We start from the raw sequence: 16,143 nt of genomic DNA on the forward strand, positions 1-16,143 counted from the left end.
TGTCTTGTGAGTTGAAGGGTTTTACACAAGTAGCCACTGAGTTGTCAGTGGTGAACAATTTGGTAATGCATCATGACGTGTTTTTCCCACCAGAGAGCTTGCGGAAGGATATTATTCATGCAGCACATCATGGGCATTTGGAGGTGACGAAAAGATACAAACGTTTCAAACAGTATTATTGGTGGCAATCCCTAGAAAAACACAGGTGAGAGAATTGATTGGTGGATGTGTTGAAAGCTTTCTCTCTGACAAACGATGGAAAACTATTGATACTCCATTTCATCCAATTCCAGTTTCACAAGAACCCCGGAACACAAAGTTGGTCTGGATTTCTCGGGCCCATACGAGGTACTGCTCAGTGGTAACAGGTACTTGATCTTGCTGGTGGATTATCGTTCTAAGTGAATGAACTTCCTAGTTTGTGATGCCCCTAGCACTGAGAATGCCATAAAATTCTTAGAAAAGGCTTTCACGTTAGAAGGATCATCGAATAACATTGTTACGGGTAATGGAACACATTTCTTGTCACATCACATGTGCACATTTCTCAAGCTTCATGACATTCAACATCTCAAAGTAGCGTTTTATTCCCCATCCGCTAATGGGCTATTTGAGAGGGGGAACAGAATGATGAAGGAGGGTGTTCAAACAGCAATCTCCTCTTGACAGAATGTTTAGGAGTTTGTGTATACAGAGGTATGGAGTTACAATACCACAGGTGTTGCGGCATTTCCACTGCTCAGGTGGAGGAAGATACGTACAAATGTATTCCCTAATTGGTTGAGCTGTAAGGGTAATTTGGAGGAGGTTGCTGCTACTAAGGTTTCATGAAAGCATTCTTTGTTGCTGGGAAGAATTTTAGAAACATGAACCTACAGGCTGGTGAGTGGTTCTTAATAAAGAACCTAAGAAGGGTGTAGAAAGGTTTGTCAAAAATTTCGTCACCCGTTTTGGTCAAGCACATGAGCAAAGGGCCAGCCTTTCTTGAGGACAAGGGTTGGTGGGACAAAAGCTGTTTTGTTTGCCTCTCTGATTCACAGGTAGACACCTTGAGAAAACATATTAAGTTTGAAGCTGATTAGTTTGATTGGTCTAGCTGGTTACAGCAGGGAGCGTTACCAACAACTACTTCTGAGGTTGTAACAACTGTAAGTAACTCATCTCAGGAGGTCACCACTACTGAATCTATATACAGTGATGGAGGACAGACGATCAAGGGCCCACCAGAGAAAGTTACCAAGCAGGTTTAAGGATTATGTGTTATGCTGTAACACTTCTTCAGTGCTATATTTTTGTCATAGTCATCAGTTATATTTTAATCACAGTCTGTTATGCTTGGAAAGTTGTACATCGTGTCAATGCTTCATCTTTGATCACATTCTGTTGTGTATGTAAAATAATTTTTGTTCTTTTGAAGAGGGTAATTTTGTAGTAAGTAGCCACGCGCCTCCACAAGGCGCTCTCTTGGTAAATGATGCCACATTATTATTCAGTAAGGATTCCACACTCAGGAGTGGCACTGCACCTGTGAGACTCACTGCAATTACAATAAATTGCTGGGTGAATCTTGGGGGTGTCAGACACTCACGGTTGTGGGTGCATTTACTCTTGGAATAAAAGCCTTTTAAATCAATGCTTGAGACTGTGTACTTCTACACAACAATGTGATGTTTTCAGGAGACTTGGGCAATATATGCAACACATATGGATCGATATAGCTCTTTCTCTACCAAAAGAGCAGTTTAAAGGGTAAGGAAGGATAAATGGGGATTGGCAATCTTGGTCTCAGTCTTTGTCTGGAAGAGTAGCACGAGCCAAGAGTTCTTTTAATAACCACCAGCCGGTGCATATACAGTTTCTAGGGCGTCATAATATTCTGCTTATTCATTTTTATTATAATATCTTCAATGGTCAATATACAGAGGAAATTGTTGCGCTTGAACAGGAGTTTGATAAGTATTTTAGTAATTACAAGAGGGTTCTCTCTATTATATGGTGGGAGACGTTTAAGCAACATGTTATATTCTTCTTATTGTTTTTTAATTCCAAGTGTGCCACTTCACGGTGACACTCACACCCTTTTCCTCAACATTCTTTCATCAGCTAGCATTGTACTTGGGAGGCACAATTTGTGTTACCTTCGTTGACATGCACACCATAATTTGCTTTGGGAACTTCAAAGTGTGCCCTTTCACGGAGATGCACACACCAATTTTCCTTTCCATAAGTTCCTCATCAATATTCGTGTAATTTTTGCTGACACGCACACCACAATTTGCTTTAGAAGCCTCAAGCGTGCCACTTCATGGTGACACACACACCGATTTTCCTCAGCATATTTTCTTCAGCTTTCCTGTGTCTTGGAGTCACACTTGCGTGTCGTTTTCGGTGATACGCAGACCACATTAATTTCCTATAGTAATTCTTATTGTGGAATCTTCATCTCACATTATAATTAAATGTTTTGGGGGCTGCTCATCCTTTCTAGCATCTTTTGAATTACATTTTCCTTATAATTATCTTTCACCATGTCTTTAAATCTTATTCCTGGTGGTGTCTTATATTATGATGGCAGCAGCTAGTATGTCTCAACCTGCTCCATTTCTAAATGAATTTGGCTAGCCTAATATTCCATGGAAAGAGTGGAAAAATATTTTTGACTACTACTTAATTGCGATTGGAGGAGAGAAGTTTAGCTCAACAAGGAAACAACACATTTTACTCCACAGTTTAGGTTCCCATGGCAAGAACATCTTTGAGCCATTACCTGAACCAGAATCCGTTTCAGGAGATAGTGACACTGGTGAGGATGAAGAGGATGCTTATAAGTTTATTCTTTTAAAACTACAAATTCACTTTGGAGACAAAGTTAACATTGTACTTGAAAGACAAATTCTTCAGCAGAGTTCAGAGCAAACAAGAAACAGTTTCTACATTTGTGGCAGTGATTAGAGAATTGAGCAAGTTATGCAAATTTCAAGAACTAAACGATTCTCTTATTCGAGACCAACTAGTGCGATGCACTAATAATAATAAAATTCAAGAGAAACTTTTACAGAAGCAACCCAATCTTCAAGAAGCTATTGAGATTGCTAAATCTATCGAATACACTCCCATCTGTTTGAAAGAAATTATATCCCCAGCTCTAATGAACAAGTTTTAGAAAAAATGGATTTGGGTGCTGAACTTGCTGTGTGCAAAATAAAAAATGACAAAGGGCCTTCTCAATTATGCGATACTGAAAATTTCAAGCTTAAGTGCTTCCGCTGTGGAAGTAGCAACTACTTAGCCAATAGCCCTAATTGTCAAGCAAAACAGTTGTTTGTAGAAAGTGTAACAAAAGAGGTCATCTAGTGACGGTATGCAAATGTTTTTCCAAGAAAGGATTTGGGAGTGGATGTAATCTACCAGAAGAGAAATTGCAAGTTAAAAAATAATATTACAAGTTAAGGATAATACAGACAATCAACTAAAATATCCTGTATGTGAGGGTCATTTGAAAGGCAATCTAGTTAAAATGTTTGCTAATCCGTGTTCTCCATTCACTTTACTGAACTACTCTGATTATATGTCTATGGGACATGCTAACAAGTTACTTCCAGCTGATGTTTCAACCAGTGGATAAAATAGGGACCCCATTCCTATGAAAGGTATGATTAAAACCTTCATATCCTTCAAGGGCCGCACAACAGTAGGCAAGGTGTACATAGTAGAAGAGGGATCTAATCTCTTCGGGGGCAACACCAAAGGGAATTGGGATCAAGCTTGATCCCAGTAAACCTGAGCAAGTCCCTGCTGTTCACCAGTCTAATGCTAGTGAACACATGATTGATGAATTGCCTGAAGTTTCCTCCAGTAAATTGGAGTTACTAAAAGACTTCCAACATAAAATCCAACTTAAACCCAATGCCAAACCTGCTATAAATAAAACCAGACCAATACCTAATCTGATGTGGGATCCTTTAAAGAAAGAACTCACTAGGCTAAAGGACATCAGGATTATTCAACCCATAAATTGCTCAGATTGGGTAGCACCTATCGTAATTGCTAAAATAAAATCTGTGTGAGGACATTAGGCTGTGTATTGACTTGTGTGCTTTAAATGCCAGCATATGGGTGGAGAGACATCCCTTACACAGTATTCACGAGATGTTGAGCACGATGGGGGAGGCCATATGTTTTAGTGTCGTAGACCTCTCTATGGCATATCATCAAGTTGAATTACACCCAGAGTCCAGACATTTAACAGCTTTCACCACACCTATGGGCACTTTTATGTTTTGCCGCATGCCATTTGGGCTCACCTCAGCAGCAGCGTTTTTTCAAAAAATCATGCAACAAATATTAGACGGGTACAGAAAACACTCTGTTTCCAAGATGATGTCCTGATATTTGGTGCTAATACTGAAGAACACGACAAAATTCTAAAAGAAGTGCTTTCTAGATTCAAAAATGCAGGCTTAACCCTCAAAGGATAAAAATGCCAGTTAGGAGTAAATGCAGTAGAATATTTTGGGCATAATATTTCAAAAGATGGTTTTAAACCCAAAATTTGCCTTCTAGAAGCTGTTAAAGATGCTCCTGCTCCAGAAAATAAGGAGGATCTTAAGTCTTTCCTAGGACTAGCTGAGTACATGGCAAAGTGCGTGAAGAATTTTGCCGACATGACTTCCAGTCTTAGAGATCTTGTAAAGAACCATGTACGATATCAATGGACTGATGATCATCAAACATCTTTCATGAAAATAAAGGACGCCATTCTTGCGGCTCCTTACTTCTGCAACTTTGAACCTAGGTGCAAAACCTTTCTAACAACGGATGCCAGTAACAAATGATTGGGAGTCAACCTCTCCCAAATTATTGAAGGTAAAATTGTGGCCTTTTCCTCGAGCACCCTCACCAAGTCTGAAAAAAAACGACTCTGTAGTGGAAAGAGAAGCCCTTTCCTGTTTTTGGGCTGTGAAACACTAAGTTTTTCCTATGGGGCATACCGTTCTGCATACATACTGACCATAAACCCCTTACATTCATGTTCAATCCCAAAAGGTACGTCTTGCAGTACCCCTCGCATTGCCAGGTGAGTGTTGGGGTTAGAAAGCTTTTACTTCAAGGTGGAGTACATCCCAGGCAACTTGAATTCTGCAGCAGATTTCCTCCATAGAGCACCATTAAAACAAGGAAGAGCAATTTGATACTACGGAATATCCCATCCTACAAGTCAATTACTCAACCATTTCGTCCCAAGGGTGGAGGGAATGCATGAGCAAGGATAAGAAGATACAAAACTTCTAATTTACACTTTACAAGGGTGGCCCACTTCTAACACATCTATTACTGACGATGTTAAAAAAAATTGGGAAGTTCACCACAAACTTAATATAAACCAAGATTTTTTACTAAAAAATGACGAAATTGTTCCACCTGAACTTTTGCGCAACAAAATTGTAGACCTTGTACACAAAGGTCACCTAGGTAGGAGTTTAACAAAAGCCGGACTCAGGGAACGTTATTGGTTTCCTAACATGGATTCCATGGTAGAAAAAGTCAAAGATTGTAGCATCTGTGCAAATAGTGATACATCTAAGTTAACTCGCAAAGTTCCTCTGTCACCAGTCTCAGTTCCATCCAAACTGTGGGAGAAGCTTGCCTTAGACATCATTAATCCAGAAATTGGAAAAATTTATCAAAGCGCTTTGCATTAGTTTTGATAGATTACCACTCCTACTGGACTGTCACGAAGATGGTGAATCAAATTACCACTGATTCTTTAATACGGTTCCTGAGGGACACCTTTGCAACAGAAGGTATTCCATCAGGTATAGTCACTGACAATGGAGTACAATTCCCATCTTCTGCCACGTCAGACTTTTTCACAAACTTGTACATTACACATCTTAAAACTTCTCTTTATTGTCCTAGGGCTAACGGACTAGTGGAGAGAATGAATAGAATCATCAAGGGATGTATTCAGTTAGCATGCACCAACATGATTCCAGTTTAACAAGCCATTCAAGAAATTGCTGTGGGCTTACCATACCACTCTGAACCAGGTCACAGTGTGTTTCACTTTTCTCTGCTCTTAAAGGAAGGAAACTGTGCACAAATGTTTTCCCTAACTGGTTGGGAGGGGGTAGTGGAGTACATGTCAACACCAAGGACACCAGTTCAAAGGTCACTACACATCAAGATAAATACAAGTCAGATTATGATAACAAACATGGCACGAAAATTCCTCAATGGGTGCTTGGTGACTGGGTTTGTGTCAGGAACCCTAGATTAGGGGATAGTGACTCAAAATTTTCCAAACCCATGCAGATTGTGGCAGTTAAACGAAATATAGCCGTTATGGACAATGGCCAAACATGGAGCATGGAAAGGTTAACCAAAGCCCCTCCGGTTACCAATAGAGGAGCCCAAGGGATTCCCTCCATTTCCTTTTCACACTGTTACTCTACACCCAGATGCCCTGATAACCAAAGATTCCACAGGGCTTCTGTTTGGCATCGGGACTATAACATGAATAGATAATTCTATTGATTTTACAGTATATTTTTACCTTGTGTCTTTCATGATATTCTGGTTTTCTTTTTCCCTTTCTTCCCACTTCCCAGGTACATTGTATCTTAGTTTTTAGGTTCTAGGGGAGGGTAGATGTGTTATATGTTACTTATTGTTTTATATTTCCTGTTAACTCTTTTTCACTGAACAGTTATTGCAAGCTGGTACGTATTTCTTCCAAGTTCCCAATCCCCCCTCCCCCCCCCCCCGATGGTTTCTCCCTCTTCCGTGAGCTTGCTTTAGAATGTTAAGATTTTGGTATTCTGTAAGTTTCTGTGGCGGAGAGCAGAGACTGGAAAATCAACTGCTGAACTTACTTTTGCTTCTTGAGCAATTTTATCATAACGCCATGTAAATACTCCCCCCTAACGCTTTGTGGCCTTACATATAGAAACGAGGAGGGTCAAACACACTTTAGCCACGACCCTTAAGGGGAGGCATTAAACAATCTTTTGATGAAGTGCAGTCTAGATTTTGCCTCAGTTCCATGTCCATGCACATAGTCTCTGGCTTACACCTGTACAAGAGGTGGAGAATATACTACCATATATTGTGTTCTAATGGCTGAGGCTGTTTCAGCATTTGCGTCTACTATTAAGAAAGTACCAAGCTGCAGTTACGACCATTATCAACTATCATTGTGTTTAGGGCTCGTTTTGGGACCCAAAATAGACTCTGGAGACATTACTGGATGGAATATACAAGGAAAAAAGGGGTGTTAAGTAAATGATACAGGGTAGTCCCACTTAATTACTTTTCAGATTTGTTAAATGAAGATGCAGGCTCATGTTGGGTTTGCCTGCATTCAAAGGCAGAATCTAAGAAGATTTTTAGCTCTTTTGACTTGCTTTGTGGCTCCCTGAATTACTTGCTGACTGACTCATTGGACATTATGAGGACCACGCCCTGTAGTTGGTTTGACTCAGACTGTTCAGCAGCATATATAAATTTGATGTGTGCCATGAAAAGGAACACCTGATTCAAGGAGGAGGTGCTGTTGTGTGGGACAAATTATAAGGAGGTTCAGCGGTCCAGAAAAAAGAATACAAGGTTGATGGCCTGGGACTCCTTAGTAACAGCAGGAAAAACACAAATAGAGTGGTGCTTTTTGTATGTCTGTTATTTGACCATTCCACTACGAAACCCCATGCCCAAAATAGAATGCTTAATAAAAGCTAATAAATGGATGCACCATTTTGCTAAAGGGTATTCCACTTGTCATATAGACGCACCAATTTTAGCAGGGGCGTGCCAGTTCAGCACCACTGCTGAGGTGAAAGAGATAGTCAATGCATTTAAGAAAAGCCCCACTGGGAAAGTCGTGGGTCCATATGGTGTCCCCATGGACGTTTATAAAAGCAACATTGGTTTGTGGGCCCCTTTCCCAATGCATGTCAGAGTAGTCCAAAGAGTATACTGCCCCCCGTCTTGGTCATTCAGTGTCCCAATATTTAGGAAGTGGGACAGAAATGACTCTTGCTGTTAGCAAGCAATATCCCTTCTGAATTTCCTCATCAAAATTGTGGGTAAGATTGGCTGTCAAGGTTGAAATGCATGAGCCGAGGAAAATTCTATCTTATCAGAAATACCATATGGTTTCCGGGATGTTTTAGGGAGGGTGGCTGCTTATCAACAAATATACTAAAGGCAAGAAAGGAGTGATACATCTGGGGTCTAAGGATTTGAGTTGTGCTTTTGACCCTGTACATTGGTGGCATCATATGGTGCTGTTCTGTGGAGTACTCAGACAAAGAATTCCACAAAAGGTGGAGAAAAAGTTTCTGCAAAGAATCTCCCACATATTTCTTTTGTCATACTGAAAAGGATTCCATAAATAGAGTATTTATTAAAAATACACCAGCTGTTATTGTGGGTCTCAATAGGGGCAAACCCAGAGGCGAGTTTTATGAAGGCAATACTCCAAGAGTGTCTGTCCTTGGATAACGTGCTTTCTACTCCTTGGTTCTTTCATATCAGAAAAGTTTTTTGCGCCCTGGATTTTCTGGACTTATTTGCCAACCCTAATCTAATTAATGTTATAACTAATGAAGAGATTCAGCAGAGGTTTTTAGCCATGTGAGAATGATATAACAAGGCGTGAACTATACAGATCTACAGAGAGAGCTCACCATGGTATTGTTCCCTCTATATTAACAAAGCCCTACCTTCTCTTTGTAAGAAACTTCAACACAGGTTTTACAAGTTAAGTTTGAATGCTGTGCACCTTTTGGTCTCATTTCTTCTATGCGGCATAGGTGTGCAGAACGTCCTCGTTCTCCATGGGCTAATCAGTCAGCAAAAAGCACACTGCCCTTTATGCTATTTTGCAAATTTTACACAGCTGGCAGAAAATGTTATTTATCACCAATAATGTGCACTTTAAGTAGGAATCCGAGTAGGTTTGTGTTGTTCACAATTTAGCTTGCAGCATGTGTAATCCGTTTTTCTCGGAGTGCTCTAAAAAACATAGTCAAGGTCACAGATGATGGATGATCTGTGATATATATGGGGTGTATGGGCAATTTTTTTATCTGTAGTAAATATGTTTGTATGTTTAAAGCTCAGTTTGCTGATTTTAATTTATGTAAGGGCGACTGCTACTATTGCGGATGTAGTGTACAATTGATACTTTTTTCTTTTTGTGCCAAATACAAATTTTATAGATTTTTTGATCGAGTGAGGAAATTTCATGATTCGCAAAACCTGAAGAATTTTTGGTAATATCTTGTCCAAAGTCTCGTTGGAAGTCACAGCTGCATGTCACGCCTCTGAAGCTACCTAAGGTAAATTTACCTCATCCCATGCAAGAAATACAACTCACCAGAGATGAGACCTAGGATGTTCCTCCAAGAAGCAGAAATAAATCTAGGTCCATCCTGAAGGCGGAATAAACTGCTTAAAACTCTAACTTGCAGCTCACTCGGAGAGCATGGAACGAGGAATCCCTATAATTCATATTTGTAGAACATTCAACTTTTGAAGCACTGAATCGTGCAATGTATGCTTTGGACGTTCTATAGAAATTAAGCCGTCTAAAGGACACTTGAATTGAAGTTCTGAAGTAAATATGTTAGTATGTTTAAAGCTCAGTTTGCTCATTTTAATTTATGTAATGATGAATGCTACTAGTGCGGATGTAGTGTACAATTGATACTTTCTTCTTTTTTGTGCTGAATACAAATGTTATAGATTTTTTTGATCGAGTGGGGAAATTTCATGATTCGCAAAACCTGAAGAATTTTTGGGAGTATTTTGTCCAAACCTCGTTGGAAGTCACAGCTGCATTTCACGCCTCTGAAGCTATCTAGGGTAAATGTACCTCCTTTCCTTTCATGCAAGAGAGCTCACCAGAGATGAGACCTCGGATGTTTCTCCAAGAAGCAGAAATAAATCTAGGTGCACCCTGAAGACGGAATAAACTGCTTAAAACTCTAACTTGCAGCTCACTCAGACAGCATGCAATGAAGAATCCCTATAATCCATATTTGTAGATCATTCACTTAACTGAATTAAAGAAAGTCCAATTGGTCGCACACTGCTTGTCCTACCAGCGTGTTACCCCAAAGCATTGTGGTCCATGAAGTAAGCATCAGCGGGTGCGCCTCTGCCAGAGTCTTGAGCAAAAATCACTGTCGCGTTGGCCATCCCTGGACACGTGTTTCGAGGTTGTTACCTCTCGTCAGCAGGGAATAGGCATGTATGTAGGGGTGCTGCGTAGGCTGCCAAAAAATATTCTCAGGTCCGGTACCGCTCGTGGCACGCAGGTGCGTAACCCGGGCTCGTCAGCCCCACCAGCTCAAGGGAGCCTGAATATAAAAGAAAGTCCAATTGGTCGCACACTGCTTTTCCTACCAGCGTGTTACCCCAAAACATTGTGGTCCATGAAGTAAGCATCAGCGGGTGCGCCTCTGCCAGAGTCCTGAGCAAAAATCACTGTCGCGTTGGCCATCCCTGGACACGTGTTTCGAGGTTGTTACCTCTCGTCAGCAGGGAATAGGCATGCATGTAGGGGTGCTGCGTAGGCTGCCAAAAATATTCTCAGGTCCGGTACCGCTCGTGGCACGCAGGTGCGTAACCCGGGCTCGTCAGCCCCACCAGCTCAAGGGAGCCTGAATATAAAAGAAAGTCCAATTGGTCGCACACTGCTTGTCCTACCAGCGTGTTACCCCAAAGCATTGTGGTCCATGAAGTAAGCATCAGCGGGTGCGCCTCTGCCAGAGTCTTGAGCAAAAATCACTGTCGCGTTGGCCATGCCTGGACACGTGTTTCAAGGTAGTTACCTCTCGTCAGCAGGGAATAGGCATGTATGTAGGGGTGCTGCGTAGGCTGCCAAAAAATATTCTCAGGTCCGGTACCGCTCGTGGCACGCAGGTGCGTAACCCGGGCTCAGCAGCCCCACCAGCTCAAGGGAGCCTGAATATAAAAGAAAGTCCAATTGGTCGCACACTGCTTGTCCTACCAGCGTGTTACCCCAAAGCATTGTGGTCCATGAAGTAAGCATCAGCGGGTGTGCCTCTGCCAGAGTCTTGAGCAAAAATCACTGTTGCGTTGGCCATCCCTGGACACGTGTTTCGAGGTTGTTATGTCTCGTCAGCAGGGGCTAACGGTGTGTGGTCCATTGCTGTTTTTTCTACATAAGGGCTCCCTTGAGCCTCCCAAGCTGACGAGCTTCTGGACGACGCACCTGCGTGCTGGGCAACGAGGCCCTTGACGGTTACGAGGCGGCCTTCTCTTCCACCCCTATTGACTTTCTCTACTGATGAGGGAAGATATCCCGAAACCCGGGCCATGTCCCGGGTCTAGAGATCGGGGAAACAACAAGTATCTACTTGCACCTACATAGGTGAACCACTTACGAACTTTCAGTAATTCTTCGAACTTCAAGCACTACACATACCAGAGTGCTTAGGGGCGACCCGGAGGAGGGGCTAGCGGTGTGCGGTCCATTGCTGTTTTTCCTACATAAGGGCTCCATTGAGCCTCCCAAGCTGACGAGCTTCTGGACGACGCACCTGCGTGCTGGGCAACGAGGCCCGTGACGGTTACGAGGCGGCCCTCTCTTCCACCCCTATTGACTTTCTCTACTGATGAGGGAAGATATCCCGAAACCCGGGCCATGTCCCGGGTCTAGAGATCGGGGCAACAACAAGTATCTACTTGCACCTACATAGGTGAACCACTTACGAACTTTCAGTAATTCTTCGAACTTCAAGCACTACACATACCAGAAGGCTTAGGGGCGACCCGGAGGAGGGGCTAGCGGTGTGCGGTCCATTGCTGTTTTTTCTACATAAGGGCTCCCTTGAGCCTCCCAAGCTGACGAGCTTCTGGACGACGCACCTGCGTGCTGGGCAACGAGGCCCGTGACGGTTACGAGGCGGCCCTCTCTTCCACCCCTATTGACTTTCTCTACTGATGAGGGAAGATATCCCGAAACCCGGGCCATGTCCCGGGTCTAGAGATCTGGGCAACAACAAGTATCTACTTGCACCTACATAGGTGAACCACTTACGAACTTTCAGTAATTCTTCGAACTTCAAGCACTACACATACCAGAAGGCTTAGGGGCGACCCGGAGGAGGGGCTAGCGGTGTGCGGTCCATTGCTGTTTTTTCTACATAAGGGCTCCCTTGAGCCTCCCAAGCTGACGAGCTTCTGGACGACGCACCTGCGTGCTGGGCAACGAGGCCCGTGACGGTTACGAGGCGGCCTTCTCTTCCACCCCTATTGACTTTCTCTACTGATGAGGGAAGATATCCCGAAACCCGGGCCATGTCCCGGGTCTAGAGATCGGGGAAACAACAAGTATCTACTTGCACCTACATAGGTGAACCACTTACGAACTTTCAGTAATTCTTCGAACTTCAAGCACTACACATACCAGAGTGCTTAGGGGCGACCCGGAGGAGGGGCTAGCGGTGTGCGGTCCATTGCTGTTTTTTCTACATAAGGGCTCCCTTGAGCCTCCCAAGCTGACGAGCTTCTGGACGACGCACCTGCGTGCTGGGCAACGAGGCCCATGACGGTTACGAGGCGGCCCTCTCTTCCACCCCTATTGACTTTCTCTACTGATGAGGGAAGATATCCCGAAACCCGGGCCATGTCCCGGGTCTAGAGATCTGGGCAACAACAAGTATCTACTTGCACCTACATAGGTGAACCACTTACGAACTTTCAGCAATTCTTCGAACTTCAAGCACTACACATACCAGAAGGCTTAGGGGCGACCCGGAGGAGGGGCTAGCGGTGTGCGGTCCATTGCTGTTTTTTCTACATAAGGGCTCCCTTGAGCCTCCCAAGCTGACGAGCTTCTGGACGACGCACCTGCGTGCTGGGCAACGAGGCCCGTGACGGTTACGAGGCGGCCTTCTCTTCCACCCCTATTGACTTTCTCTACTGATCAGGGAAGATATCCCGAAACCCGGGCCATGTCCCGGGTCTAGAGATCGGGGAAACAACAAGTATCTACTTGCACCTACATAGGTGAACCACTTACGAACTTTCAGTAATTCTTCGAACTTCAAGCACTACACATACCAGAGTGCTTAGGGGCGACCCGGAGGAGGGGCTAGCGGTGTGCGGTCCATTGCTGTTTTTTCTACATAAGGGCTCCCTTGAGCCTCCCAAGCTGACGAGCTTCTGGACGACGCACCTGCGTGCTGGGCAACGAGGCCCGTGACGGTTACGAGGCGGCCTTCTCTTCCACCCCTATTGACTTTCTCTACTGATGAGGGAAGATATCCCGAAAACCCGGGCCATGTCCCGGGTCTAGAGATCGGGGGAACAACAAGTATCTACTTGCACCTACATAGGTGAACCACTTACGAACTTTCAGTAATTCTTCGAACTTCAAGCACTACACATACCAGAGTGCTTAGGGGCGACCCGGAGGAGGGGCTAGCGGTGTGCGGTCCATTGCTGTTTTTTCTACATAAGGGCTCCCTTGAGCCTCCCAAGCTGACGAGCTTCTGGACAACGCACCTGCGTGCTGGGCAACGAGGCCCGTGACGGTTACGAGGCGGCCTTCTCTTCCACCCCTATTGACTTTCTCTACTGATGAGGGAAGATATCCCGAAACCCGGGCCATGTCCCGGGTCTAGAGATCGGGGGAACAACAAGTATCTACTTGCACCTACATAGGTGAACCACTTACGAACTTTCAGTAATTCTTCGAACTTCAAGCACTACACATACCAGAGTGCTTAGGGGCGACCCGGAGGAGGGGCTAGCGGTGTGCGGTCCATTGCTGTTTTTTCTACATAAGGGCTCCCTTGAGCCTGCCAAGCTGACGAGCTTCTGGACGACGCACCTGCGTGCTGGGCAACGAGGCCCGTGACGGTTACGAGGCGGCCTTCTCTTCCACCCCTATTGACTTTCTCTACTGATGAGGGAAGATATCCCGAAACCCAGGCCATGTCCCGGGTCTAGAGATCGGGGGAACAACAAGTATCTACTTGCACCTTCATAGGTGAACCACTTACGAACTTTCAGTAATTCTTCGAACTTCAAGCACTACACATACCAGAGTGCTTAGGGGCGACCCGAAGGAGGGGCTAGCGGTGTGCGGTCCATTGCTGTTTTTCCTACATAAGGGCTCCATTGAGCCTCCCAAGCTGACGAGCTTCTGGACGACGCACCTGCGTGCTGGGCAACGAGGCCCGTGACGGTTACGAGGCGGCCCTCTCTTCCACCCCTATTGACTTTCTCTACTGATGAGGGAAGATATCCCGAAACCCGGGCCATGTCCCGGGTCTAGAGATCGGGGCAACAACAAGTATCTACTTGCACCTACATAGGTGAACCACTTACGAACTTTCAGTAATTCTTCGAACTTCAAGCACTACACATACCAGAAGGCTTAGGGGCGACCTGGAGGAGGGGCTAGCGGTGTGCGGTCCATTGCTGTTTTTTCTACATAAGGGCTCCCTTGAGCCTCCCAAGCTGACGAGCTTCTGGACGACGCACCTGCGTGCTGGGCAACGAGGCCCGTGACGGTTACGAGGCGGCCCTCTCTTCCACCCCTATTGACTTTCTCTACTGATGAGGGAAGATATCCCGAAACCCGGGCCATGTCCCGGGTCTAGAGATCTGGGCAACAACAAGTATCTACTTGCACCTACATAGGTGAACCACTTACGAACTTTCAGTAATTCTTCGAACTTCAAGCACTACACATACCAGAAGGCTTAGGGGCGACCCGGAGGAGGGGCTAGCGGTGTGCGGTCCATTGCTGTTTTTTCTACATAAGGGCTCCCTTGAGCCTCCCAAGCTGACGAGCTTCTGGACGACGCACCTGCGTGCTGGGCAACGAGGCCCATGACGGTTACGAGGCGGCCCTCTCTTCCACCCCTATTGACTTTCTCTACTGATGAGGGAAGATATCCCGAAACCCGGGCCATGTCCCGGGTCTAGAGATCTGGGCAACAACAAGTATCTACTTGCACCTACATAGGTGAACCACTTACGAACTTTCAGCAATTCTTCGAACTTCAAGCACTACACATACCAGAAGGCTTAGGGGCGACCCGGAGGAGGGGCTAGCGGTGTGCGGTCCATTGCTGTTTTTTCTACATAAGGGCTCCCTTGAGCCTCCCAAGCTGACGAGCTTCTGGACGACGCACCTGCGTGCTGGGCAACGAGGCCCGTGACGGTTACGAGGCGGCCTTCTCTTCCACCCCTATTGACTTTCTCTACTGATGAGGGAAGATATCCCGAAACCCGGGCCATGTCCCGGGTCTAGAGATCGGGGAAACAACAAGTATCTACTTGCACCTACATAGGTGAACCACTTACGAACTTTCAGTAATTCTTCGAACTTCAAGCACTACACATACCAGAGTGCTTAGGGGCGACCCGGAGGAGGGGCTAGCGGTGTGCGGTCCATTGCTGTTTTTTCTACATAAGGGCTCCCTTGAGCCTCCCAAGCTGACGAGCTTCTGGACGACGCACCTGCGTGCTGGGCAACGAGGCCCGTGACGGTTACGAGGCGGCCTTCTCTTCCACCCCTATTGACTTTCTCTACTGATGAGGGAAGATATCCCGAAAACCCGGGCCATGTCCCGGGTCTAGAGATCGGGGGAACAACAAGTATCTACTTGCACCTACATAGGTGAACCACTTACGAACTTTCAGTAATTCTTCGAACTTCAAGCACTACACATACCAGAGTGCTTAGGGGCGACCCGGAGGAGGGGCTAGCGGTGTGCGGTCCATTGCTGTTTTTTCTACATAAGGGCTCCCTTGAGCCTCCCAAGCTGACGAGCTTCTGGACAACGCACCTGCGTGCTGGGCAACGAGGCCCGTGACGGTTACGAGGCGGCCTTCTCTTCCACCCCTATTGACTTTCTCTACTGATGAGGGAAGATATCCCGAAACCCGGGCCATGTCCCGGGTCTAGAGATCGGGGGAACAACAAGTATCTACTTGCACCTACATAGGTGAACCACTTACGAACTTTCAGTAATTCTTCGAACTTCAAGCACTACACATACCAGAGTGCTTAGGGGCGACCCGGAGGAGGGGCTAGCGGTGTGCGGTCCATTGCTGTTTTTTCTACATAAGGGCTCCCTTGAGCCTGCCAAGCTG

This window comes from Lissotriton helveticus, chromosome 2_1 (assembly GCF_964261635.1).
Source record: "Lissotriton helveticus chromosome 2_1, aLisHel1.1, whole genome shotgun sequence".
Taxonomy (NCBI): domain Eukaryota; kingdom Metazoa; phylum Chordata; class Amphibia; order Caudata; family Salamandridae; genus Lissotriton; species Lissotriton helveticus.